The sequence below is a fragment of the Rattus rattus genome, chromosome 3 (assembly GCF_011064425.1).
Source record: "Rattus rattus isolate New Zealand chromosome 3, Rrattus_CSIRO_v1, whole genome shotgun sequence".
In the NCBI taxonomy this organism is placed as follows: Eukaryota; Metazoa; Chordata; class Mammalia; order Rodentia; family Muridae; genus Rattus; species Rattus rattus.
Genome location: NC_046156.1, coordinates 120259533 through 120265832, shown reverse-complemented (window position 1 = coordinate 120265832; position 6300 = coordinate 120259533).

The window sequence follows — 6300 nt, the reverse complement described above, 5'->3', positions numbered from 1 at the left end:
AGGACCCACAACTGGATCTGGGCACTTTGGAGCGATTCCCTTGGTCTATTTTATGGCACCAGTATATAGGAGAGGGGAAGACGGGAGCCCTTACTAAAAGTTCCACTGATCTCAGGCGCAACCCCAGGAGGAAGCCTACACAGCTTCCTAGTTTGTCACATCAGTCCCCAGTTCTCCATTCTCCTGTCCACAAAGATGGATAGGTAATTGGTCCCACAGGCTCAAGGCTTTCAGCTCCTCCTCTGTGGGGAAAGGGAGAAGGGAAGATATTGTTTTCAAGTTTCTACGGACCTCAGCCAAATTCCTCCGCTGTGTTTCAGAGCTTTCTGTTGCTGGGCATCACTGCTGTCACCATAAGAGAGCTCTCACCACAAAGAAAGAAAGAGTAGATTTTAGTTTTTTTCCTTCTGTACCCAGATAGGAGTGACCATGGCCCAGGTACACAGATTTAAGTTACCCCAAATTCCATGCTCCAATATTTCATGAAGTTTCTGTTGTAACCAAATAAAGAAAGCCGTAAGTCCAGACACCTTTAAACTCTACTGGAGTAAACACTAAGTAGGTGGTCACAGTAAAGCCATCTTATATGCTATGTGATGACTCCAAACTTTGTGAAGAATAGACTTTTACTAAGTTAATACATTATTTTATGTTTGTCTGGATGTTAGGTCTGGCTTCATGAGCTAGTTATCGGATGTTAAGTGAGAGACACAGGCGGGCAAAGAATAGAAATTTATCTTTAACCCCAAGATAAATTCTAATTTACCTGTGGCTGCAATGTCTATTCATCACTGAATTTTAACCAGCCAATCTGCCTTTGCAAACAGCTTCTTTCCAGGAATTCTTGTTCACAGTGCCAGTTATGCCTTCAGTCCTTAGTGCGCTAGCTAACTTCCTGCGGTTTCCTAGAGCGTTTGCCATACCTCAGTGCTCATAGCTGCTCCTGCCTGTTTTGCTGTGGACGTCTCTGCTGCATAGATAAGCCCAACTACAGCTATCAGCTCTGGCCAGGGCCCAGACTGTTTTGTGATCCTGACTGTCACATCAAGTCACTGCCTTGAGGTTTTAAGTTTCTGTCTTACCCAGTGCTATCAGAAGATCTAAATCCCTGCTTTGAAATAAGATACCGTTTGAGGGTGTCTGGCAAGTCATTCTATTTAAAAATAAACCAAGAATTTATTGGTCAGCCAGAAAAGAAAAAAGGTAAAGTCATTGTTGGGAAAGACAATTGGGCATCTTGACCAGAGCACATGGGGTAGTCCCTGTAAGGCATCTCAGCAGTGGGTATGTGAACAGAGATTCTGCCTAGCTGCCTTCAAGTAGAAAGGGCAACAATAGCTTTGAATTCGAACAGCTCAGCAGTTGTCTTCCTGAAGAAATGATCAGAGAAAAACCTCTACACAGTGATATCTCAGCAAGTAGACAGGGATGAGATGTGAACAACAAAAATAAAAAGAGAACTAAAGCAAGGAGTAAGGTGATGGAGGGCAATAAGATTACTTGCATAAAATACTTGCAAAACATAAAATTCTGCGTCCATGGCAAACCAGTGGTTTGTCAGCAACCAGCAGAAAATCAGGGACACAGACTATATTTTGTTATTGTGTTTCTCTCCAGGGAAGGAAGAAAAGGGTAGGGCGGAAGAGTTCAGCACAGGGGATGGTGGTCCTTAAAAACCTGACATAGCCCTTTCTGTTGTCTGCTCACACCTACTCTTAGGGCAGAGAAAGTGGTGTTCATAGAGGAGGTGGTTTAGGAAATGGATTTAGGCTTTTTTTGGTATTTATTGTATCTTCAGGGATTAGTTATTTCTCAGAAAGAATGTCTTTCTCCTAATCTGACAAGTCTCACAACCGTTCAAACTATCACAATTTTTGAAAAGAGAATATTTAGCAAATAATTATGATAATTTATTTTACAATGAGAATAAAATGCATAAAAAAGGTTGGTGTGAGTATCAGAAAAGCAAAAGGAATCAGAAGTTCAAGGAATACTTGAATTTTTTCTTTTAAATTTAAATATACTTTTTACTTTTTTAGATTATACTGTAATTACATCAGTTCTCCCATAGTTTTCTTCCCTGCAAATTCTCTCATGTTCCATCTTGCTGTTTTTCAAATTTATGACATCTTTATATTTATATGTGTATATTCTCTCTCTCTCTCTGTTTCTCTCTCTCTCTCTCTCTCTCTCTCTCTCTCTCTCTCTCTCTCTCTGTATTTCTATTATCTAGAAATGCAACATTCTCAGTCTTGTAATGTTACCTGTGGCTGACCATTTGGCATGGGATAACCAATTGTTGTGTTGGCTTTTGGAGAAGAATGTTTGTCCCTATGTTCACATGGGTGTAGTTCTCATGCCTCACCATGGATTTACTTTTAAAGTGAGAATCATCTTTACTGAATATCTGTCTCTGGTCTGTGCATCCTGAAGTTGTTCTTGTGCTGAGGGTAATTCTCATCCCTATTGACCATGAACTTGATGCAAAAGCCACACATGACAAGACCACAACCAACAGCAGACATAATAATTCAACTGGAAGCTTCTCCAGGAGATTATGAACAAGACAGGTAAGTATTTATCATCAGTGCTTCTTGTCACTACAGTACTGGATGTCTGGCAAGAACAGTTAGGCAGACAGAAACTGAGGCAGGCACAGTTCAAGTAGAAAGATGAACTCCTCTGAAACAACTTTTAAAATTGAAGTCACAGGCTTCCACTCTATTCTTGCCTATTCCTGTAGATTCAAGATTTGTGAATGGCATCCTTTAGATGGGCACATGGCTGACCTAGAAACATAGCAGCTCCATGACTCAGTTAAAACTATACTACGGTCATTGAAAAACAAGTCTGTGACAAGATACATTTAACAATGGAGTGACTGACACCCAGAGACATTAACTAGTTTTAGGTAACACAGCTACTACAAGGTAGGGAATTAAATCCAGGTGGTCTGGCTCCTAGCCTTGTAACCTCTATTGTTGCAGGCTGTGCTGCCCTCTTCCTGGGCTCTAACAGTAAAGGGCAAGTGCTCTGTGCACAATCCAAGGGAAGGGCAGGTCCAGAATCCAGTCTGGGCTTCTCAAAAAGCTGTTAGAAAGAGATGACTCACCTAGGTATGTGGCTGTGCTGTGGCACTCCCTGGAGGCTGACATCTGACTGGGCCTTGAAGAGGAGGTTCTCAGAGACTGCTGCCTCTTCTCATGTCCCCCCATCAGTCCGAAGGAAATTCCTCATCATCTCCTCAGGGGAAACAGGGTGAAGTGGGCAAGCAGAGTGAGAAAGGAGGGAGAGGAGCTGACAGGGAACAGACCCACAGAGGATGCTTTTTAGATCGTGTAAGGTCCTGAACTCAGTACTCATTTGAATTACTGCACTATTTTCATGGAATGAGAGTTCTTAACCCCATGGCTGGAAATTTTTGTTTTGACAGTACAGACCCACTGTTGTCAATAAGTTCCAGTTATAAACAGTGACTGACATATATAATCCATCTTCTTTATGTCTGATGGTTGATCAAAAGGGCTGGTAGTTATGCTAATGTGGCACTCAGGGGGACCTGAACAATCAGATCCTTATCTGAGGACTAAGCTCCCAGTGTATGACAGTTTCGAGGCTCGATGGTTTCCAGAGAGGAAGGACTGACTTTGTCTGCTGGAGGTAGAACATGGTGGTAGATGAGTATCAGATCTGGCTAGGTGCCTGATGTGGCTATTGATGTGGCTATGCAGTGCTATACCTCCCCTACTAGGACTTTGGTTCACCCAGGACTAATCCTTATTCTCCTACACAAGATCCCCTGGGCATGTTCTTCATGTACACTGAACCTGATGTTTCTCATGCACTTGTTCCTATTCCAGTCTCTAAACTTCTTGAAGGATTGGGAAGTCCAGGTAGGTTCTAGAGCACTAGAGAAAAAAAAACACAGCTGAGTCTTCAGAGAAGCAAGGTGAGAAGGGCAGTGTTTGAAGAAGTGTGCACAATGGATGTGATCTGTGTAGAACTGCAGTGAAGTTAACTTCTTAACGTACAAGGACAGAAAGAAATGCAGCATTTCTGCAGGACATTGGTCCAGAGCCTGATCCCTTGCTGGCACTTTTCCCAGATGGGTAAGAACAATGTTCTTGGGTTTCTCTTAGCTTTGCCTTGGGGCTTGGCAGTGAAGAGTACCTTGTTGCTAATGAGTGTTTGCCAAACCTGCAGAAACCTATAAAAACTTGCAGAAGCCTGCAGGAGGCTGGGAAGACTAGCCCTTCTGAATTCCATGCAGGAAGAGGATGTATAAAGGGAGGGGAAAGAAGAACCATCCTTAGTGTACATACTAATGTGTTTAATCTCCTGTAGGGAGATTTCACAAATCTCTTTTTTCAAAATTGGATATTTTATTTATTTACATTTCAAATGTCATCCCCTTTCCCAGTTTCCCCTCTGAAAACCCTCTATTCCACCCCCTTAATCTGCTTCTATGAGGGTGCTCCCCTACTCACCTGCCACTCCTGCTTCAACGCCCTAGCATTCCTATACACTGGGGCAGCAAGCCTTCACAGGACCAAGGGCTTCCCCTACTATTGATGCCAGATAAGGCCCCTTCAGCTCTTTCAGTCCATCCCCTAACTCTTCCACTGGGGTCCCTGTGATGGTCCTGATGGTTGGATTGGCTTTAAGTATACACATCTGCATTGGTCAGGATCTGGCAGAGCCTCTCAGGAGACAACTGTATCGGGCTCCTGTCAGCAAGCACTTCTTGGTATTAGCAATACTGTCTGGGTTTGGTGTATGCATGTGGGATGGATCCCCAGGTGGGTCAGTCTCTGGATAGCCTTTCCTCCAGTCTCTGCTCAACTCTTTGTCCCTGTGTTTCCTTTAGACAGGAGCAATTCTTGGTTAAAATTTTGGAGCTGGGTGGGTGGCCCCATCCCTCAACTGGGGGGCCATGCCTAACCTCTGTATATGGTCTTAACAGGTTCTCCCTCCCCTTTGTGGGGTATTGCAGCTAATTTCACCCCTATTGGGTTCTGGGATGCTCTTGCTTTTCTGTTATCTAAGACTTTCTGGTTGGTACCCTCAGTTCCCCATGCCTCATGGCTACACACCTCTTTTCGATTTCCTGACCTTCTATATATCTCCTCCATTTCCTCCCATACCTGATTCTGCCCCTCTTTCCCCCTCCCCTCCTCTCTTCCTCCCAAGTCCCTCCCACCCTCTACTGCCCTTGATTATTTTGTTCCCTTTTCTAAGTAGGACTGAAGCATCCACTCTTTGGTTTTCCTTCCTCTTGAGGTTCATGTGGCCCTTGAGTTGTATTGTGGGTATTCCAAGCTCTTTGCCTAACATCTACTTATCTGTGAGTACATACCATGTGTGGTTTTTTGTGACTGAGTTACTTCAGGATGATATTTTCTAGTTCCATCCATTTGCCTGAGAATTTCGAGAAGTCATTATTTTTAATAGCTGAGTAGTATTCCATTGTGTAAAAGTATCACATTTTCTGTACCTACTGAGGGATATTTGGGTTGTTTCCAGTTTCTAGCTATTATAAATATGGCTGCTATGAACATAGTGGAGCATGTGTCCTTTCTACATATTGAAGCATCTTTGGGTATCTCTTTAGAGCTCAATTTACTCTTTCCAGTTAGAGATGTAAAAGTGGCTGGAAGTGATACTACTAAAGGTTTAAGGCAGCAAATGGAGGCTTGTGAATAGGATAGGGTCTTATAAGCTATACCTGAGTGTATGAAGACAGTCATCTGTGTATGGAGGGGTAAGGGCAGAGTTGTAGAATCCTGGGCCGGACTGTTCATGCCACTGCCCCAGCTCACTGGTCAGACAATACCAGAGCTATTAGAGTGTGGGTTTGTGAGTGTGGTCTGAGAATTTGGGCATTAGACTGTTATCCAGGGGGAATAATCTTTCCCTTGCCACTGATGGGCTGGAGGGGGTGGGGACTACAAAAGAGCACTGTGCTCTGGAACGCTGGCCTCTGCAGACACACAATAATGCTCTAATGGATGAGCCCTCCATATCCATCAGGAACATGAATCACAGAAAGCTCAGCCTGTGGAAAGTTTGATCCTTAAATCACCAGAGACAAAACTAGCTTCCTGGAACTGGAGGATGGAGGGAGGGAGAACTCTGGCCAGGAAGTTATGACAGAATGCAGTCTGTCCTCACAGAGGCCTTCTCATCTGCATGGGGCATACTGCCCAGCCCTGAACTGGGGAGAGTAGCAATGCTTATGGCCACCAGGGAGATGGTATAAGTGACAAGGCCAGGGGACAGGGAAACTGCATCTTCTCAGTT